A 24,337-nucleotide genomic window follows, 5' to 3' on the forward strand; every position below is an offset into this window, starting at 1 on the left:
CAGTCATTTTACAGGTCATTTGACAATTTATAAAAAAATGTTGCAAGAGTGTTAGTGAAATCATTTTGTATGTGTTAATTAGATATATATTAGTTATCTCAGTAAGGATGTGGCAATCAATAATTGTTGTGTTCCACTATTTAACAGAACCATGGTGATTAAAATATCTGGAAAACCGCTGAATACAATGAAATCGAACAATTACTGAAATTGACTTAATACATGGAAATCACCGCAGGATAATAGGTAGAGTATTGTTAGAAATCAAATTGTTACAAAAGCCGAAACATAACATTGGGAAACAGAGGATCCGCTGACAGAGCGTACATTGTCCCTATCGTAGAAAAACAATTGGTACAAAGAATATTTGTGTCGTCATATGTTTGAAAAGGGGATATGTGTCTGGTACTTTTTTGAAATTTAACTCTTTTTTGGGAAAAATTGAAATTATATTTTTTACCTATTAAAAATTTAAGAATACAAGTTTGGTACCTTTTGAAATCGAACATCGAATCGAAAAGGAATTTTTAATATGGATTTTTTATTGCGATTATTTCGAGAAATTTACATATATATTTAAACCTTTTAAAATTAAAAATTATAATCTGAACGTAAGCATTCATTACTCACTGAATTATTTAAAGCTAAAAATTGTTCATAAATTCATTTGTTACAATTTCTATGTCTTTAAGCGTTGTAATAGTATTTTTTGTGACTACCGGATCCGCGAACAGCAATAAAAAATTCATTGTCTTTATTTGTATTTGACAGTAATGTTTTTCTAGTGTTGGATAATCGAGCTTTTCTATCATTTAGCTTTTTTATTACGTATTTCATGTTCTTTATTTTTTATTTTTAACACAAATTGGATTCATTTATAATATCTGTCTATACAAGATATATATTTATTTATAATTTAAAATAATATTTCAATTTGCTTCCAATATTAGTATAACCCATAGGACAATGTTTTCTATTTTAATAAAATAAATAGTTTTAATAAAATATTAGTTTGTGGCAATTCCTAATGAATTAATGAATATGCTATTTTTTGTTAATTGAGTTTTAATTAAAAATATTTTATTGACATTTATTCAATTTAAATTAAATTTTAGACTTCTGAAAACAAATAATATAAAGAAATTGGTGCTTGTCAGTTGGTACCTGAAGGAGTTGTCATTCGGTACCTAACTCTAAGAATGTATCCGTAGAATTTTTGTATAAGTATTGTAGCTCTAACCACTTTCACCACTGATTCCAAACCTACATAGTTGCATAAAACGTACATAAAAATTTTAGGAAAAAAATAAAACATTAAAATTTACACTTTCACAGATTTAATAAATACATTTTTAAATTAGTTTCTTCTCATATTTGCAAAACATTATGATGAATACCAAATTTTACAACTTCGTTTTTTTCTCGTTTTATTAAAATCCCTTAAAAATGAACTGTCAAAAAATAAAAAAAAAACATATTTCTCGTTTATAAAAAAGTGTGAGATTAGTATAAACCCAGGATCGGCAGACATATACTACTACATTTTGCACTTGTATAAGTGAAAGGGCGAAAAAAAACAAGAAATGAGAAATCATTATACTCTCATCTCCACAAAAATGTATGTATGGAAAACTGATATTTAGAAATAATATTAATGTAGCACAAAACTAATATTTTTTAGTTTAAAAGTAGCAAATATTTTTTGCCCTGTTTTGCACATATTTATTTTAAATATTAAAATATAAGTATATAAAAACACAAATTTGAGCTTTTTAACTATATTTGTAATTAAATATATACATATTAAAGGTAAAAATTAAACAAAAGTACATTAAATTTTGGTTAATTATTATAATTTGCAAATTGTGTTGAAAGAAAAAACATTTTAAAAAGTTAATAATTCTAAAAACTACTAAATATGTAGTGTAGATACTAAAAACACAACAATAGTTATTATTGTCCATCCCTTCATTAATATACTTTCGTTCAATTTCATTGCAAAAGCAAGAAACGAGCGACAACACAACCTTCTTCGATGACAGCACAAATGAGACTGAATTGTGTTTTCTATGCGTGTGAGTAATCTGTGTAAATTTAGTAACGGACAAAAAACACTGTGTATAGGAGCAGTGTTGCCACTTTGATTATTATTAACCAAAATTGGTTATTTTTAATTTGCATGTGTACATGTGAATTATTTTTTCGTTTTGGTTATTTTTTGCAAACAATTGAACTAAATGCTGTTTGCTTTTATTCCAAATATAAAATTAAAAAAATTCTTTTATCTCTAGTTTTAAATCAATTATGTATGTAAATTTGAATTTTGGTAATATTTGGATTTTTTTTTACTATTCGAAATTTGTTTATTACTGCAATTTATACATCTACTTGTTATACTTAGGTGCACGAAGGTGTTTTTAGATATCTTAATTGGTTAGGATTTAGCAAAAGTACCTATGAGTTTTCCACATATTAAATGAGTTGATTAAAATCATAACAACACCATAATATTATTTTATTTACACTAGTCAATCTAACACCGTGAATAATGAATCCACTCTCTCTCCTTTTGGTGCATCAATGAACTTAAAATCACTTTTTGGGTCGATTCAAACTCGTCTGTCCTTTTTTAATATTTCTATTTTTAAGTAAAGAACTCGCGATACTTATATGAAAAAAAATTTGGTGGGAATAGTCTGTCAACGTACTTAGTAGATTATGTCCTCCAAATTAAATTTAAAATTTAAAGTATAATTACAACTTCTATACCTATTTGAAATTTTGAATAAACAAATACTGACTAATTTGCCGAATTTGTAAGATAAATGATTTAATAAGAATAAATAAAGAATGTTCTGCTAATTGATGCAAGAACAGTATCACAATATCTTTAAAGTATTAATCAAATGATATTTTTAAGTAGCACAGCTAAGAAAAATGAAATTGTATTGTATACAAAAGTTGTAATAACATCTAAACTCGTACGACGAACAATAATCGCAATATATGCAAAGATTTGATACTCATGACCTTTGACTTCTACTATCTGACCATGACTTTTAGTTCTTTATTTACATTTTCTAGATGATGTTGTATACTAGTTTTTATTCTACCGTCTTAAATTCTATATTTTGGTCAATTTGTCGGATAATTTGGATAGATTACGTTTACAAATATTTCTGAAGTTATGAATGTAATGCTAACATCCGCTACATGGTATTATAATTTAAATCCAAATTTCGAACGAAATCTCCAAATCTGTACATAAAATGATAAGAATTTTATAATTTAAAATTGTTTTCCAAAAAATCATATGTGGAGTATTATTAAATTGCGCTAAAACGCGTTAAAAACTCAGTTATTTTTTAAAATAAATATTAATTGCATTTGTTAACAAATCTGCGAAGAGACATATATTTATTGTTGAAAACACGATAGAGTCGAAAAGAAACAAGATAGAAAACTGAAATATTTTTTCGACCCAGTTTGATTGGTATTGAAAATACGAAATATCGGTCAACGATTTCACCGAGCCTATTCAGAAAATTGCTTAAAAAAGCATCTGTAGCGATGAAATTCAATATAAAAAGTTTTATTGGAAATGTATTTGTCAAAATTTATGAGGATCGGTATATAATTGACTCTATCCCTCATAAAAAGTCTCCTCTAAAAATGACTTTAAAGCTCATAATGTACTGCAATATAGAAACAAAATTCAACATAATCAAGGTTTAAAGGAACTAAAATATCTCTGTCAGATTTTATGAGAATTGGTCCATAATTGACCATACGTCTCATATAAGATCCCGTACAGAAAATTACTTTAACGCTCATAACTGTCTCCATAATACCATATTATTATAACATAGTTCCACTTTAGAAAATGAATTTGCTATTTTAATGTCCAAATGTAAACAAAAAACAAATAAAAATAATATTGTTTAATTTTTTCTTAATTTGGTTATTTTTTATTCGAATTTTGGTTAGAAAAAAAATGTTGTTGTGGCAACACTGTATAGGAGTTGCCGATCGTGGGTATAAACAGTTAGTTTATCTACTCTCTTATCTGTTTTGATATTCATTTGTTTATTAATATAACAAGTGAATATTTAAAATAAATCTACGTGCATCACCTGGTGAACATGGCAAGAAGAAGAAAATCTAAAGGCCTAAAGTCGTCTATTACGACCAATAAATTTGCTATATTAACAAAAAATTATAAAATGAATGTTAAACCCCAAACTCTGCCGGCTATTGCTAAAAAGCCACAGAAGGCCCCGCCTATAGTTGTTGACTCGTCTGTAGAGTTCACAAAAGTCGTTGAAAAAGTACGATATGACGGATATTTGTTTCGTAGAACCTCAATGGGAACCAAAATCTTCTCTGAAAATATGGATAAATATTTAAATACACAAATAAATATTTACCCACAAAGAGTCTTTATAAAATTCCCACAGATCTAATTAAAAATTAATTGCAAAATTATCAATAAAAACGCTGTTAACCGGAAGACGTCAATTATATGCACCAATATTAATCATGAACAGTACCAACTTTCCCATCTTCATTTTTCAAAATGTAATAGTACAAAAAAAATGTTCGATTCAGTTAGACCAACTTAATATCATCATGAGTCTTCTTAAATATGGAGTCTAATCCTGAAATAAAAATCATGTATTGGAATGCGCAAGGCATCAATTCTTTTTCCAAAAAGATACAATTACAACAAGTTCTAAAAGCTATAATCTTCCTATGTAAAACTCTCTTAAATGAACAATGTAGCTTTTATGTATTGAAATGAGCAAGGCATCAATTCTTTTTCCAAAAAGATACAATTACAACAAGTTCTAAAAGCTATAATTTTCCTATGTAAAACTCTCTTAAATGAACAATGTAGCTTTTATCATCAATGTATCAGTTGAGCTATTTCTACAAAATCGGTCGATAATACTAACATCTGTTTATTCACCCAAATACCACGACAATCTGAACCAACTCGTTACCCTCAAGGTACCATTAGCCAACCCAGTACTATTGATTTGATGCTGACCAACTCCGATTTACTTATAACACCACTTATATCTCATAAGAGCATCCTACCTTCAGATCACTGCCTGTTACCTTTTCATTAGAAGCTAGACCAAAACTAGAAGAAACAACAATTCTAGACTTTAAAAAAGCTAACTGGACCTTTTTAAAAATAATATAGAACAGTCGTTGTGGCAAATAAATATAAATATCAATAACATCACGACACCACAACAAATAGATAATTCCCTTAAAACGCTTAATCACATATTCAGTACAGCTAAATCAACAATTCCAACAAAAAGAATTACACCTAATCTGTGTAAAATATCTATGAATACAAAACTTTGCATTCGTATGAGAAATAAAATGAAAACCGGAATCGGTTTTTATCAAAGCTCCCTATAGGATCCAAACGATTTTGGTGTATTATTAAAACCCTTACGGGGAAAAAACATAATAACATTCCAACTCTGAAGCATAACAACTAAGACTTTGATGAAGATGTTGATAAAGCTAGACTTATCGCTGATCAGTTTGAAAAATCTCACAAAATAACTGAAAATATAAAACATAGCGTTCAAGTCGGCAATTGCCAGGAACAAATCCCATTTCTGGGCAGTGAAATTCTTATAAGAACCGAAGAAGTTAAACAACACGTCATGCAACTGAGAAATAACAAAGCACCCGGTAATGATGGAATCCTTAACATATTTTTATAAAACTACCAGATATTCATTTCTAATGAATATATTTAAATTAGCTTTAAATGTGCAAAGGTTGTAGCCATACATAAACGAGGTAAGGATCCAAAAATAATTACTAGCTATAGACCAATAATTTTATTAAGTTCGGTGGATGAAATCTTTGAAAAAAATGATTCTGTCAAGATTAAATACTTTTATCGATGATAACAATTTGATCAATAAAGAATAATTTGGATTCCGCCAACAACATTCAACGGTACACTAAATAAAAAGATTAACAAAAATGATTCATAAAAATAAACGTCAAAGACTATCAACTGGCGTTGTTCTTATATAGAAAAAGCATTCGATAGCATCTGGCATGATGGATTGGTATATGAATTAAAAAGGTAAACTTCCCAACGTATATCTTAAAAAATAATAAAATCGTTTCTAACAGATCGGTTGTTCAAAGTATACATAAATACCACCGCATCGTCTGCACGAAGTAAGTATACCTGCTGGAGTATCTCAGCTGTACTCTCTCCCATATTCTACTCACTGTTTGTATCGGACTTTGTAACTAAAAAAGGTACTGAAATAGGGCTCTATACTGACGATTTAGCTATGATCGTCAAAGGCAAACTTTCAAATGTGGTTATTAATAAATTAGAGAAAAGTCTACACAAATGCAATAAGTACTATAATAAATGGAAAATTAAAATTAATTTGGACAAAACTCTTTAATAAGTCGCCTAAACGTACTCCTTCTATTCATCTCAAAATCAAGAACGTTAATATACCTCTAAGTAATACTGTTAAATACCTTGGGATACAACTCGACAGAAAATTGACATTTGCTGCCCATGTAGAATACATAGTGGACAAAGCTACCAAATGTTTCCGAGCTCTTTATCCATTGCTTAACAAGAGATCTCACCTCAAATCTAAAAATAAATTAATCATATACAAAACAGCCATTAGACCAATTTTGCTCTATGGGTGCTCAGTTTGGAGCAAAACTTGTAAAACACATGTCAAAAAGATTGAAGTAAACCAAAAAAAGATTTAAAGATTATACACAAACTCCTACGTTTATTCCGCATCCATGAATTACTTACATGCTAGATTTGGACATCAAACCATTAAGGACATAATACACACTCAGAGTATCGCATTTTTAAATAAATGCATGATCTCTGATTATGAACTGATTAAAAACTTATCCATGGATACTTAGTATTTTACCTAGTTAACTACTAAGGTGTCGAGGGTAAATGTGTTATATCGTTCTCCAGATAAGCCAAATCCCAATAATAAACAAAGGTTTTCTGTCATTTTTTCTTTTAAAATTTTTTCTACTATTTTATACTTTTATTATACTCTCCACCGCCATCAGTGGTGATTGAGGGTATATATAACTTTGTCATTCCGTGTGTAATACCAAGAAACATGCATCTAAGACCCAACAAAGTATATTTTTGGTCCTTATGAAATTCTGAGTTGATTTAGCTATGTCCGTCTGTCTGCCTAAAACACGTTAAAACTAAGCTAAGGACATCAACTAATTTCACCGAAAATATTTATTGATATCCTAAGCTGTTTGGTATTAAAAATTAGCAAAATCGGTTCACATCGGGAAAAGTAATGAATCAAAATTTAAAATAACCTCGAAAAAAAATAAGCATTTTTTACAAATTTCGATGTAATTTTCTCGAAAACTATGCAAGATAATTCCATAAAAATCACCATACATTCATTTCTACACAAGAGCTTAATCTCTGAGTAAAATCGCCAGAATCGGTCCAAAATTTCATATACCTCCCATACAAAAGTACATATTCCCGGAAAATGGGTTTTTTGTTAATAACTTCCGTCACAATGCCGATATCTTCACAAAATTTTTCAAGTTAAAATTTTATGTTAATAAAATTCATTTAGAGGAAAATTTTTTGGATGTGTCCATAATTGGACATAGCTCACATACAAGGTCCGCTCCCGAAAATCACTTAAACGTGCAAAACTCATTACTAAATTAAGATATCGATATTACATTTCGGTCCATAATTGGTCATAGCTCCCATACAAAGTCCCCTCCCGAAAATCACTTAAACATAACTTATTACTTAATTAAGGTATCGATATAAAGGTTGGTATAACTATTGCTCATATACATATAAATATAACTCATTATTAAAGTAAGACATCCATATAAAATTTGGTATAAGTATTTCTCTTATATACAGAAATATTACCATAAATGTTTTTTTTGGATCGGTCCATAATTGGTCATAGCTCCCATACAAGGTCCCCTCCCGAAAATCATCTTAACGCGCGTAATTCATTATTAAATTAAGATCTCCATATAAAATTTGGCACAAGTATTGCTCATATATAGCGAAATAATATTGTGAAATTTTTTTCCTATCGGTCCATAATTGATCATAACTCTCACACAAGGTGGCTTTTGGAACTTAACACTTAAAGTACACATAAATATTATTTAAAATTTTTTCACGATTGGTTCATTCTTGGTCATAGCTCCCGTACAAGGTTCCCTCCCGAAAATCAGAGAAAACGCACATAACTCATAACCAAATATTGATATCCATAAATTTAGCAAAAATATTGCTCTTGGATTCACAATATTTATTACCAATAATGATATAGATACAGAACTTTGAAATTTTGTCTTTATATACATAATTGTACATAGTCCTTTTACGAAACTCTCTTAAAAGCACATTACTCATTGATAAATAAAACTACTGATACAAAATTTGGCACAAATATTAGTTTTGTATAAAAAATTCTATTTCCAAATTTTTTTTTACGATTGGTTCATAACATGGGTGTAGTCAGTCCAATACAAGGTTCCATTCAGAAAATCACTTAAACACACATAACTTGTCACTAAATTACGATACAAAATTTGACTGAAATATAGATTTTATGTACAGAATCTTTTACGATCGGTCTATAATTATTCATATCTCCCATATTAGGTCCAGCCCCTAAAAACGCTTTAATCGTATTTAACTAATTGCATTTTCAATTTATGTAGAACAAAATTATATATGTTTTTTTAAAAACCTTAAGCCTTTCAAACACATGCATACATGCAAATTACTTAATATTGCTAAGCGCTATAAAAATGTAATATTCAATAAATCTTGGAATTATAATGGATTTAAATCTTGTCATTTTTCAATTTAAGACATGAGAAAACTCATTTCTACAAATACTTGACAAATTAGAAATGGCGGAGTGTATTTAAGATTCGGCCCAGCCTTGTTTTTATTTATAGCAACTCATTAATTCGATTTTATATTAAACTTTATATATTTTGACTTTCAATAAAATAAAAAAGTAAGTTTTTATGCAACTATGTAGGTTTGGAATCAGTAGTGAAAGTGGTTGGAGCTACAATACTTATACAAAAATTCTACCAATACATTCGTAGAGTTAGGTACCGAATGACAACTCCTTTAGGTACCAACTGACAAGCCCTAATTTCTTTATTTTCTTTGTAAAGAAACTTTTATGTTGAATTTTACCTTAATTCAAAAGTATTTAAGCAATTTATTTATAAGCAAGTATGATTGTAAAGTCGGACATTACCGATTATATGATACCCTACACCAGTCAGTATGTTGAAAAATAAAGCATTTAATGTTTTTTAACCGTATTGTGGAATAGGGGAGGGGAATGTGAATATAAGCTTATCTTTATAAATTTTGGTAACGTCTACTTAAAAGTTATTTATGTAGATTTTAATCGTTCTATTAGAAATTATAAGTGAATTATACCCTTCAAGATATTTTCTGAAGGAGATTTTTTATAGAGGCAAGAGCCAATCACTATAAAAATTAGTAATATCATTTATCGTTCAATAAAACTAAGTTTTGCAGATTTTTGATGACATAATTGAACATTCGGGTGGTACGGTTTTATGGGGGTTAGGCGAAATAATGGACCTTGAACCAAGAAAAGAGTATGTGCCAAATTTCATGAAATTATCATGAAAATTGCGAACAGACAGACACAAGTGATTCTGAGCCGATTGGTATTGTTCAAACTAATTGAACATACACACTAGGGTGGGTCGAAGAAAAGTCGAGTCAGTCACCCCCTACGATTAAAGATATTTTAATAACATTTCCAAAAATATAAAAAATATTTTATTGCCACTCCTAAAAATACCGCTCTTTTTGTTTTTTATATATTACTTCGCCATTTTATGTCCGATCGTAACATTTTATTTATCAATATTTATGGATTGACTTTAGCTATATTTCACTCTTAGACAATTTTTTAATTAGACGTCTTATATCTTGCGCGACTTCTGATATCTTGGATCCTTCCCCAAAATCTAAAATTGTGGTTATACTGGAACAAAGTACTTGTAATCAAACTTGTTGTTTGATTACAAGTCAGATGGACAAAGCTAAATTACTATAGTGCTGTGGGATATAATAAACTTTCCTCTTTTTTGATAGGAAGTAGGAGATAGATTTTTCCAGTTCTGCGAACCTATCAAAAATAAAAATCCCCGAATTTGATGGAATTATAAACGACTGGGCATAATTCTACGACTTATTTAAAAGTTTAATGCATGATTGCCATCAGCTTTCCGACGTAGAAAAATATACAGGCTGACGACATCACTTAAAGGCGAAGCAAAAATTTAATTCAGCATTTAAATATTACTTCCAATAATTATGAAGTTGCGCTGGAGGTCCTTAAGCAAAGGTACGAAAATAAAAGGTTGACATATTGCTGAATCAAACAATAATGGATAGTGAATCTTCGGCTAACCTTAAACAACTGTTGGATACAACAAACAGTTGCATTTACATTCTTAAGGGGATGAATCTAAAATTAAAGGATGCTGAACCTTTTGAAGCCCGCATCATTATCAGGAAATTAGATAAAAATAAAAAAATCCAAAGCCTAGAGGACGTAATGGATTTTCTGGAACAAGATGTTCAAGCCTTGGAAGCAGTCCCGAAGGGGAAGTTACAAAAGAATTTCCAAAAAAAAAAAACAGGTGAAATGAGCAAATCATCTAACTCATTTCACTCAATACAAAAATTAGCTTATAGCAACAGATGGTCTTCACCTGCATTGAACATAAAAGTAATAAGTGGTACTCCAGCAAAGTAAAATGCTGTCATTGTGGAAAAGGCCATCATAAAATTCTTCATCTTATCGAAGAAAATAAAGACAAATCCCAAACATCATCAGTGACTACGAAAGGATCTACTTCAACATCAGTACTTCTGGCAACAGCACAAGTTAAAATAAAAGCGGCAAATGGGGAACAGTTAATGTTGAGGGCGCTAATTAATCGATGTTCACAAATAACAACATTGTCAGAAGAGGCACCTCAACTTTTACGTCTACCAAAAACCAGATGCGAAACGGAAAACCATTGTTTTGGAGGTGCAGTAGTTGCAGTCTCAAGCGCAAAAACAAAACTAGTATTTTGGCCAAGATTCTTAAGTAATAGCTTGGTGAAAACGGAAGCATTAATACTGTCTATTTTAACATTAGCTCAACCAAGTCAATCATTTGAAAATGACATCGAGGAATGGAAGAACTTTAATCTTGCAGATCCTTCCCTTTATGAATCAGATAGGATAGATATTGTAATTGGAGGCTATATAATTCCACACAAGAAGGAGTTCATAAAAAAGGGGCGTTTTGGCACAATCAACAATATTTGGATGTTACTAATAAAAAGACAAAACCTGAAAAAGTCGTGTCAGCTACCACCACCAATCTAGAATGCTTTTGAGAAATTGAAGAAACATCATTAGAATTCAATAACCATGAAGAAGATGAATATTGACAGGAACTATATGTTTGGATTGATTCAACAATAACTTTAGCATGGGTCAAAATGAAACAAACAAAGATAAATTCCTCCGAAATCGGGTAGCAGAAATAAACAACATTATACCAAATGCGATATGGAATCACGTAGGCAGTAAAGATAATCCAGCAGATATTGCATCACGCGGTATTTGTGCTTCACAATATAAAGCACATTCTTTATAAATCATTTGTGTATTTTCCTTGCAATGAAGAAAATTTTGAAATAGTGGTCACTGCAGTCACAAGATTAAGGAGTTCGACCTTTCTAATGGAGGTGATCAATAAGTATTCAAATTATACAAGGCTTCAAAGAGTGGTAACATACATCATAAGATTCATCAATAAGCCGAATGAATTTCAACATTTATCTGTATTTTGCGAATTGAAAGTAGCAGACAAAATTATAATAAGATGTCACCAAGAAAATGAATTTAATAATGTGATATCAAATCTTAAGGAAAATGGAGTAGTTGCTGGAACTCACATAGTTGAAGCTATAGGGCGAAACTATTGGATTATTTATATGAAAAATATCATTATGAAATTTATAAGAAGCTGTCCAACTTGCATTCGATACAGTCAGGAGAAATCTAAACAATTGATGGGGAATCTTCCTGAAGCAAGAGATATTAACTCAGCTCCATTCAATCATGTCGGTATAGATTATGCTGGCCCTATTCAGATGAAATATTCTAAAGGCAGAGTACAAAGGTCGTATAAACGACCTTTCCTCACTTTGGAGAAACTGAAGTCAAGTCAGTAAAGATTCACTTAAAACGAACAATAGGAGAAACGAAACTAACCTATGTAGAAATGAGTACATTGCTTGCTCAAATCGAAGCTGCATTAAATTCCAGACCTCTGGATGATGAGGTAGATCGTATTAACTCCTCCAGATTTATTGACACCCTCACAAGTTCAAAAGGAATTAATGGATATCGAAGAAATATTGCCACATAATCTCATGCTTTCCGGAAAGGCAACTGGAACTGTACTAAAGGAGGTTTATCATGAACTGAAAGCTAACCTTTGCTTTCAATAATTGATTCGCTAAATGTTGTTCAAGTGAAAATACCTCTAATACAAACTCATAGTTCTGAGGTGTACGAGAACTTCCTGTAGATAACGAAGTTACCGCGGTTATGGCAATAGTGCAAGATGATTTTATTGTATACATTTTTGCAACGAACATATACTATTTAATGTCTTAATCTCAACTTAACAAATGTGAGAAGAATCTTCAAGGGCAGTACAACTGTTTAGGAAATATGCCTTGGAATCCAACTGTTGAACGTGCGTGTGAAGTTTCTGCATTAAAACAATCTCGACATGCTGATTGCTCTTTTAAATATGTCCCAAGGAAGAGTGTCTGGAAAAAACTATTTCAGAGAATCACTGGATATTTACAGTATTTGATAACTTAATTCTCACTGTAGCAGCATACGAAGGTATAACATTAACTGCATCGAAACTGAGAACTGGATTGTAAGAAAATAAACAGTAAGTTGGTGAAGCCTTTTGACGTCACAATTATAAACAACACAAAGTATATAGAAAAACTACAGAAGGATGTCGAGATAGTGAAGCCATGAATATTGACATGCCTCATTTATTATAATTCTAAAAAGCATCATAGTTCTCATCTTTGTTTACATTAAGTATGAGTGTTGTAATAAAAATGCAGTTGTTAAATTAGACTTTTCTCGTCCGGTGTCTTATAGCTCTCGGCAGAATGTTCACACTAATTGAACATATACACTTATACATACATAAGTATGTATACTTCATGTGTGTTTTAGTTAAATTTTACTCTTTATATGTTTGAAATAAAAACAAAACTACCAGCATTTGTATTAATAATATTTGTATTTTCCTTATTCCTAAGTATTTAGTTTTAAATTTCAGTATAATATTATCTTATAATAATATGTGCATGTGTAAAATATATAAGAAACCCAAATCAACTCACACTTACGCTCTTATCATATGTACAGATAATAAATTTATTATGATAAGACATACGCATGTGCGTTGGGATTTTGCACATGTGTAAAACAACCCTCATTTCTCGCACATCTGTTTAAAACATAAATTTAGTTTAGTATTAAGATTTTTGTTCTTAGTTGTTAAGTTTTTAATTATACCCTACACCACTATAGTGGGGAGGGTATTATACGTTTGTGCTGATGTTTGTAACATACAAAAATATTGGTCCAATACCCACCTTAAAGTATACCGATCGATTCAGAATCATTTTTTGAGTCGATTAAGACATGTCCGTCCGTCCGTCCGTCTGCCCGGCTGGCTGACTGTCCATGTAAACCTTGTGCGCAAGGTACAGGCCGCAATTTTCAAGATAATTTGATGAAATTTTGACCAAGCATGTTATTTGGCACAAGGACGAAGCCTATTGAGAATGGTTGAAATCGGTCCATTATTTCACCTAGCCCCCATTCAAACGATTTGAACTTTTTATGCTATAATTACGTCAAATATTCTGCTATCTCTCTAAAAATTGGCACAAATAAGTTTTATATAAGTATAAATGATAAATAGCCCCCATACAAACCCCCCTTCAAAAAATGACTTAAACGTCTGAAATTGACTTGTAACCATTTGTATCGCAATGAAACTCAACAAAACTAACTGTTATTTAGAAATATATCCTTTTCCCAAATTTACCGAGGATCGGCCCATATTTGACCTATATAAAGCCTCATTTAGAAATTTTAGTTTTTTTTATCAATAAATGGCTTAAATATTTTGGAATTATGGTAATATTCAACATAAAAGTTTCTTTACAAAAAATAAAAATTTTATAAAAGTAAAAATTGTAAAAATATACTCATGGTGTAGGGTATCATATGGTTGGCCATGCCCGACTATACTTTCCTACTTGTTTTATAAATAAAATCAGTGTCTTACAAACATTCGAAGCGAAGAGTTATTTCGTACAGGTATTATTTAAGGGTGCTCTATTACCAATATTTTTGGGTGTTACAAACATCAGCACAAACGCTTAATACCCTCCCCACTATAATGATTTTCTAAATGAGCTTTTTTATAAGAGTATATGTCAAACATGGCCCAATCCTCATTAAATTTGGGAAAAGCATATATTTTTAAATAACAGTTAGTTTTGTTGAGTTTCATTGCAATACAAATTTTCAAGTCAATTTTAGACGTTTAAGAGATTTTTTACGGGGTTTGTATGGGGGCTACCGTCAAATAAGGACCGATCATTACGAAAATCTGCAGTGTCATTTATGTATTTGACGTTATTATGGCATAATAAGTCTAAATCGGGAGGTACGATTATATGTGGGCTAGGTGAAATAATGAACCTATTTCAACCATTTTCAATAGGCTTCGTCCCTGTGCCAAAAAAAGTGCTTGGTGCAAATTTCATCAAATTGTCTTAAAATTGCGGCCTCTCCTTGCGCACAAGGTTTACATGGACAGACAGGCGGACGGACATGTATTAATCGACTCAAAAAATGATTCTGATTCGATCAGATGATTTTGAATCGATCAGTATACTTTAAGGTGGTACAGGACCAATATTTTTGTGTGTTACAAACATCAGCACAAACGTATTGTACCCTCCCTACTATTGTGGTGTAGGGTATAAAAATACTACATTTGTTATATCATCCATCAAAATTATAATATTTTTAAACCCCAGATATCGTCTAGATCAGAATCTTCAATAATACTATTAGACATGCTTTCGGGAAGATTACTATTTAAAATCAGCAAAATCGGTCCATAAATAACGGAGATATGAGCAAAAATCTGAGACAACCTCTGAAAATTTCATCAAAAATTCAAATTTTTTATTCATGCTCATACAGAAATTACAAAAAACAAAATACATAATCATACGATAAATTTTGTTATTGTACTCCTTTTTATAAAAACAAGGCAGAGCGAGGCCAGCAGTAGTGTGTTGTTTTTTGTCTAGGAACATTAAATTAGGTATGTGGAGCCTGGCTTAAGTTAGAAATTATAAAAGAAAACTTTATGGTACTTTTTCGTTTTTTAAAAGGTAATTTTAAAATTTTCTATAATATTGAACCTAGAAACATGAAATTAAGTATGTAAAGTCGGATTTTGTTGATAACTCAAAAAAGTAAAAATTTCGGTACTTTTTTGTTTTTTAAAAGGAATTTTTTCAAAATGAAATTAAGTACGTAGATTCGGAATTAAATGAGAATCCATAAAAAGGAACTTTTTGGTAGTTTTCTATAATAATGATCTTGGAAATATGATATTAAGTATGTAGAGTCGGAATTAGGTGAGAACCGGAAAAAGCGAACTTTTTGAATTTTCGATAATATTGAACCTAAAAATATGAAATTAAGTTTGTAGATTCGGAATTAGGTAAGAACACATAAAAGGGAACTTCTTGGTACTTTTTCGTTTTTAAAAAGGTACTTATTGAGTTTTCTATAATAATGAACCCAGAATGTAAAAGAGGACTTTTTGGTACTGACTGTTTTTTTAACAACAAGGTATATATGATTCGGCACAGCCGAATATAGAACTCTTACTTGTTTTTACTAAAGCTATCTGCAATCAACATTTTTCATCTCACAAAAAATTTTAGAGTCCATTTTTAATGACAAATATATATAAATGACCCATATATTAGCTGATTTATTACCTTTCCAACGATATATATTTAATTAATTCTTTACAACTATTTTTTTCTTTTGTCTATTGGACAACGTACTGTGCGACGTAAGCAGAGATGATGTAGCACAACCGTTAATGACATGCTGGGAAGCAACAAACCTAGAAGAGAGGAAGATTGGATGACGGACGAAATACGAGAGCTACGAAAGAAATAAACACAGGGGCAATTCCATGAAAAGGTAATCCACGACTGAAAAAATAAAACCTTTATAACTTCTGCATTTTTAAAGATAATTCAGCCATACAAACGGACCCGAAAATATCACTTTTTATAAGTGAATACTTTAAGAAAAACATATTTGCTATTCATTAAATTAGGATGGATATAACATTTCTTGTTGCTGTGAAATGTAATTTCGTGTTTGTGAAAAATTTTGTTTCAATTTCTGAAGAATGAAATTGGAATTATTGTTTCCTATTTCTGTAGATGGTATAACAAGTTCACCAGGAATTCTAAGGGTTTGACCGTAATCCATTGAGATCCTTGGTCTATAGTAATTTGTAGTGGTATACCAAAACGGGGAATATAGTTTCGAATAATGACTTTATAATGTTTTCATATGATTTTTTTAATGGAAAAACTTCAGACAGTCTCGTCGTCCTATCTATAATAGTCAATAAATATCTATATCCATTTGAAACAGGTAATGGACCCACAATATCGTACTTTTGTTGTTGTAATGCTGATCTAACAGCAACAGCTAAAGATATTTTAGCGTCTTTATTATAATGATTTAATAAAGTCCTATCTGTAAATTTGTGTTTAACAATATTAAAAGCTTTTTCTCTTTCATTAGTCACATAATCTTATTCACCTTGTTTTTAATACCTTCCGTCACTATATTGTGTAAAGGAATAAGATCTTTTGCTAGATTTGGTATGCATCTATGATAATAATTAATCATACCTAGAAATTTCTGAAGTTTTTTATAGTCAGCGGTTTTTCAAACGAGCTAATTGCGTAATACGATCTTTGGAAGGTTGAATACCATGTTTTGAAAACACACTTCGTTGGTTTAATATTTAAACCAAGTTTTTTAGCTGTTCAAATACTATTTTAAGATGATATAAATGTTCCTTCTCATATGTAAAAACAAAATCTACTTCAAAAAATACTTCATTTATTAACCTTTGAAAAGTTTGAGCACTATTTCTTAAACCGAAAGGCATTCTAACAAACTCAAATATACCGAATGGAGAAGTTATAGCGTTTTTACTAATTTCGTCGGGAGCGACTTGGATTTGATGATATGCTCTCACCAAATCAATCTTCGAAAAAATATTTTTTCCGTGCATATTAAAATTTTAATCTTGTTTATCGCTACACGGTCTCCAATCATTAAGGTCTTTCTTTGGTACAAAATGTAGAGGAGAAGCTACATGGGACATTGAAGGTCGACATACACCAATTTTAACGAGATATTCGAATTCAATTTTAGGTCTTGAAAAAGGTAGTGTGCCGTTGGTTGAAATTCTATGTATAGTCTGGATCTGAAGTGATTTCTGAATAATTATGTAAAAGTGTTGTAAATTAGTTTTCGGAACCTAAATTTTTTTGACAAAATATTTCCCTATAACCTGATAAACCACATGTTGTTAATTTAGTTAAAGAGTCTTGTAGTTCTTTTTTTTCCTCATATCGACTAATATATTAAATTGTTCAAGAAAATCTGCTCCAATAATCGGTGTACTTATATCAGCTAAAATAAACGGAAAACTGAAATTTCTCCTTAAACCGATATCAACATTTAAAATTTTGTTTCTCTGAATTTGACTTAATGTTTTTAAAATGTGACACAGGTACTACCGATACGTAGGCTCTATTTCTAGAGTTTCTGCGGAAATTTGAACTTCTACCCTTGTGTAGTGTATGAGGGTGTTTCGTGTTTGTACAAAAGCTTGCGGATTGCTTGTACAAAAATAAAAAATTTTTGATTTTTACACAAACATATTGAATTTTTGTCAAACTGTATATATATTCATAAATAATTTTTTACAAAATTTATATTTCGAAGAAAAATTCGGTGTTTGTACGGGCAATGTTTGTGTAGAGTATATTGCAATGAAAAAAGTATATTTGTCAATGCGCTTGTGTAATCTATTTGGGCCTTAACTTTAATTTTAGTAGTCTATTTGGGCCTTAACTTTAATTTTTCCAAATTTTGACAAATTTCTGAAGAAATTTTTAAAAAACTTGGAAACATTTCCTGATTAATATCAGAAATACTACTTGAATTAATACTTGTTTGCTACCTTAAAGATTAAAATTTTTTCAGCTTAAGTTACTTTATCTTTTATATTACAAAGGTTAGAAAAGGTTAAATGAATTTGAAGTTCTTGTGGAAGCTTACGCATCCATAGTTTGTATAACAATTCATTACCTATTATTGATACTGAACCTATGTTATGTGCTATGCTATGTTTGACATATCCCTGAAAAATTCATCAGTTTGTCAGAGAATTTTTTTCTTTCACATAATTTTTTTAAGAATTGCATCTAAAACCTTCGTTATGACCTCTTGTGGCAAAGCGACAACAAAATGTTGATATTTCTTTGTGTCATCGTTTATTTGTTTTATATTAAATTGTATCTCCGTTTGAATAAACCAAGCTTCTGGACCAAAAGGGAGGTAGTTTAAGGGAGATGTTATTATTAGAATTATTTGGAAAATTGAAAGCCTGAATTATTAATAGAAATGTGATTTTGATTTGTAGGTGTTTGTTGTTCTGTATTTTCTTGTACAAGATTGGATGAACTTTGTGATAACGGATTAGTTATTGAAATATTTAATTCGGTTGTTAATTCAGGTTGTGTAATATCTAAAAGAACATTATTTCTAATAAATGATTCAGTAAGAACCATAATATCACTAAAGGGGTCGTAGTTACAAAAAATATTTATAATGACCACAAACATGAATAAATTATTTTAACGGTATAAGAAAGTATTATAATATAATTTTCCGACCACATAAAGTATATATATTCTGGATTATTATCTGTCTGTGTGTTTGTTGAAATCAGTTTTTAGAGGACCCCAGATATCGGCGAGATCCGAATCTTCTAAATAATTTTTTCATGCTTTGTTAAATAAGCAACAACAACACTGTATATTAATGTACAGGCGTGTGTGTAGATGTATTTGGTTTTTCAGCTGTGTATTTCGTTTTGTATGTTTGGATCCTGTTAGCGTCATTGAGTTGTGTATTTTGTTTTTGTGAATTCTGTTCGTATATTTGGATGTAGGTTGGTTTTATTGCGTTGTTTATTTTGTTTTTCTGTGTTTTTTGTTCAAAGTTGGTTTTCTGGATCAGATGAATACAGCTCTTATATCCAAGACTTAATTAGGACAAAAAAATACATTTTCATCGTAAGGACACCAGAGAAGGCGGAGTTATGGTGTCGGGTGCCATATCCTAATATGACACTGTTAAATTTGCATTTGAGACTAACAAAATCGATTGAAGCATAGTACAATAGGATATTAGGAGACGCGTTTTCACAATTTGAAAAACGAAAGACGGACGTCTTTTAAATCGGCTCCATAAAAAAACAATAAAAAGAAACACAGAAAATCTCACTAAAATCAATAAACAACTTTCGAAATATTTACTATAGTGTTTATTTGATCGTGAAGTTATACTAAATTTAAAAAAAAACATATTCCTGTGCGGACTTTTTAATAAAAAAGATAACTAAAATATTCTTAAGGCGAATAATAATATAATATAATAACACTTCAATATTTAACAAAACCACTCAAATTAAATAAACGAGACAACTACATTCTATTTATAATCAAAGTTTTTTTTTTTTAATTGTAAACATAAACATCACCAGCTGTTCTATTCATACGAATACTGGTTAAAGACAAATAAATAAAAAAGTGGTGCCAAGTCTTTCAGACTTAAAAAAGAGTTTGGAAGGCATATGATCTTTTAGCCGTTAACTTTTAAATATACACCTAAAAAAATACTATTTACTAATATAAATTAATAAGAAACGAATAAATTGTGTACCCTTATTAAATAAACTAATGTATAAGGCAAAACTGAGAAGTCAAACTAAAAATAAAACTAAAGCTAAAATAAACATAAAAACAAAACAACTATGGAAATTGTAAATCCTCCTACACAAAAAAGACTTAGAGAAGTAATGCAAATGACACCTAAATCTTGCCAAATTTGTACAAATCATGGATAAAAGAATTGATAAATTAACTGATCAGTTACAATTAATGATACAAAATTTTTTCACGAGTGCGAGGATTGATTATTAAATGATATTGATAAAAGACTTAACCTAACTAGGAATGATTTGAATAATATAACGGAAAGAGTTGAATCATTGGAAAGTCTTGTTCATGAAATAAAAAACACCGCAACGGATAAAATTGTTGAACTCACAAATGACCTCAGTCTCAATTGAAAAGAGAGATATCATACTTGAAAGATTGTGCTAGGAAACATGATAATTCAATAGTTGCTTATGATATCCGCATAAATGGTATCCCCGAACATAATAACGAGGATCTCTTTGACATGTACTTAAAAATATGTCAAATAGTAAATATTTGTCCTCCAGATATTAAGGTAATATTTAGAGTCAAGATTAAGAGCCCCTTTGGAAGACTGAATCATAACTTGGAAAATAAAAGAACAAACTCAGATGCTCCAATTATTATTAAATTCAAATCTCCTTATGAACGTAACTTTGTTCTTAAATCTATCACCTCGCATATTAAAACTACGAAAGATGTTTTACGTTTGAATTTAATAGGATTTGATAGTACCGTTCCGTTTTTTGTAAATGAAAATCTCACACCTGAAAATCACCGGATCTTTGTACAGGCACACCGCTTGAAAAAACAAGGAATCATTACATCAGCGTTTACAAACCGGGGTCTAGTTTATATTAAACAACCTGGGGATGATGACCCGAAGTGTATTAACGATTTCAAAATATTGGGACAGATGTTTCGAGTTCCCAACTTTGATAATGAAACCGAAATCATATCCAACACAAATAATGAAACCACTCCTACATGCCATGATACTACACAGCAAAATAATTTTCCCCAAGATGACACTTAATGCTTCAACAGCTAATATTAAATATTTATCAATTTCTTTTTGTTTAATATCTTATTTCATTTATTATAAAACATTTAATACCTTATATTATTATTTAAATTTGTTTACAAAAATATTCTTTTATGTTTATATATGAAAGAACGTAACTTTAATTTGAATTGTTTCTACAAATTGTATAAAAACATTTCATGCCTCTTTCTTATACTCGTAGTGGAGCTGGTTCCAGTGAAACCTTTTAGAACCTAATCAGGATACTCTTCAAACAAACTTCGGGGCTAAACATTTGTCACATTAATGCTCAAAGTCTTAACAATAAAGTAGATGAATTTCGTTACATCTTTGAAAATTCTAAAATCGATATTATTTGCGTTTCGGAAACCTGGTTTCATGCTAATATTCACGATAGCGTCTATAAACTAAATGGATATCGCATATTTCGCTCGGATAGATTATCTCGTGGTGGTGGAGTAGCAATATATGTTAGACTACCAATATGCTGTAAACTTAAGTGTAAGAATACTGAAAATAGCACCTTGAAAATTGAATACATATTCCTAGAAATATATAACAATGACAGAAAAATGTTACTTGGCACAGTTTATAGACCTCATAAGAGAGTTGATATAGAACCCTTGATAAATCATCTATCCTCTCTTACACTTGGATTTACTGATGTTGTTCTAACAGGAGATTTTAACGCTAATATTCTGCTAGATAAAAATCTGATGAATGAAATGAATGCATTGGTTTATACCTTATAAACCAAATAACACCTACACATTTTACTCCCACTTCAAGTACTCTGCTTGACCTTTTTTATTGAAAATATGTCAAAAAATCTCTTGTTTGACCAGTTGTCCGCATCACTCTTCTCAAGACATGACCTGATTTTACTATCATATGATTTTAAGATAACTTCTGAAGAACAAAAAATAACATTTAGAGATTTTAATAATATCGATTTACGACAATTGGAAGGTGATCTTATTAACACGCCTTGGGATCTCATCTTTTATATGCCAACTGTAGATGAGTAAGCTACTTTTTTATATAACAACATTCAAAACTTGTATCAAAATTATGTCTTAATCAAAACAAAAAATATACGTCCTAAGGAAAAACCTTGGTTCTCAACCGAAATCAAACATTAATTAATGAGAGAAACATAGCATATGGGCGCTGGAAAAGATTCAAAACTACAGAACTTGAACAACTATTCAAAAGCTGCAGAAGAAAAGTGAATTCTAAGATTAGAATAGCAAAATAGAATTTTTTCGAGGAAAAATTTAAATCAGCTGTAACTTCGAAAAGTAAATGGAAAGAAATTAAAGACATGGGTGTTATTAATAATAACATAAGTTGTAAAGCATGCCAAAAACCTCGGAGTCATATTTAATGAAAAACTTAACTGGGTTGATCATATTAATATAGTTTGTGGTAGAACGTATGTCATGATGAGAAACCTATGGAAGACTCAATATTTTACACCACTTAATATACGTATGCTTCTAGCAAAAACATATTTAATACCCGCGCTCACTTATGGATGTGAACTGTTTGTAGGTCTAGACTCTACAACCACGATCGGCAACTCCTATACACAGTGTTTTTTGCAGTGTTGCCAACTTAGTGCTTTGAGCACTATTTGCGGTGCTTTTTGGTGTGCCAAACGCGGAAAATTTTGCTCATGGTGCCTTTCTTCAAAAAGGCACTAAAGTGGTGCTTTCTAATTTTATGACAGTGCATTTAGTGCTTTTTATACCCAACATATATCCAAGATGAGTGGGGTATATTGATTTTGTCACTCCGTTTGTAACACATTGGTCGTATATATTTTGGGTCCTTATTAAATTCTAAGGCGATCTAACCATGTCCATCCGTCTGTTCATCTGTCCGTCCGTGTTCATCTTACGTTAGAACGTAAAGAGCAAACGAGTTAAATTTTTCCACAAATTTTTATATGCATCAAAATTTCTCTACCAAATGACATTAATACTCATTACCGACTTAAAAATAATCGACATAAATATGTTTTATATAAGCCAAAATCTCTCTAGCAAATTTTACGGCAATCGGTCCATAATTGTCCCTACCCCCACATATGGTTACCTTCAAAAATTGATTTTAACGCTCATTACTGACTTAAAAATACGTGTTTAGCGGAGAAAGTCGAAATAAACTACTTTTATACAAATGTAATCTTCCTACCGAATTTAATTCGGATTTATCGGTAACGTACCCTACCCCCTATTAAGGTCCCCTTAAAAATATGAGTACAGCGATGAAAATTGACAAAAAATAAGTTTTATATAATTTTTTTACACAATTGAATCTATCCCTCATATATAAAGCCTCCATGATTACTTCATCGTTGTACTCGCAATAAAAAGATTTTTATTATAATTCTTTATGCCGAATTTTATGACGATTGGTCTATAACTGACCAACAAAACAAAATCTATGTACAAAATGTACAAAAGCAAATATTCTTCAAAAACAAAAAAAAACAAAATATTCAATTTAAACAATTTTTCCAGAACTCAAAAAACTTAAAAATAATATTCTTATATAGATTTTGCAAAAAAAATATATTTCATAAGTTTTGTAAAATTTTACAATTTGGGTGTGGGTACATCGGTTGGCCAGTTGGTAGTGTGCCTGTCAGTTTGAATGTTTAATGAAATTTTACTATTTTTAAAATTCTCATCTTATTTATCTAATATTCGTCACACATTAACTCACACCGGTGAAAGACTTTAGTATGACGCATGTTTTGTTTTGCAGCCCAATGTTCTAAAAAACGAATTTTGGAGTCTTGTAGGAAATGAGCGAAATAATGTGCAATTTTTATTAAAATAAACAATATTTGACTGAAAAAACGTTAGTGCTTTTTTACCAATTTTCAGTTAGAAAATTACGCTTTTTTCCCCTTTTTAATTTTTTTGCGCGCGT

The 24,337-nt window shown here is 30.3% G+C and overlaps 1 protein-coding gene across 3 annotated transcripts in view; it reads left to right on the plus strand.

Moving 5' to 3' along the window:
- LOC111686066 (probable dolichyl pyrophosphate Man9GlcNAc2 alpha-1,3-glucosyltransferase) overlaps nucleotides 1-24,337 on the plus strand; it is a 363,172-nt gene that overhangs the window by 301,212 nt on the left and 37,623 nt on the right. Inside the window, exons 1-3 of one of the 3 annotated variants that reach the window (XR_006940048.1) lie at nucleotides 5,360-5,718; nucleotides 16,346-16,471; nucleotides 21,597-23,050. The gene's annotated coding sequence lies outside the window, so the exon portion shown is untranslated. Of the gene's footprint in view, nucleotides 1-5,359; nucleotides 5,719-16,041; nucleotides 16,472-21,596; nucleotides 23,051-24,337 lie in introns of those variants that run through there. The other 2 variants (XR_006940045.1, XR_006940049.1) reach the window with 2 other exon arrangements.

The sequence above is a fragment of the Lucilia cuprina genome, chromosome 2 (genome assembly GCF_022045245.1).
Source record: "Lucilia cuprina isolate Lc7/37 chromosome 2, ASM2204524v1, whole genome shotgun sequence".
NCBI classification, from domain to species: domain Eukaryota; kingdom Metazoa; phylum Arthropoda; class Insecta; order Diptera; family Calliphoridae; genus Lucilia; species Lucilia cuprina.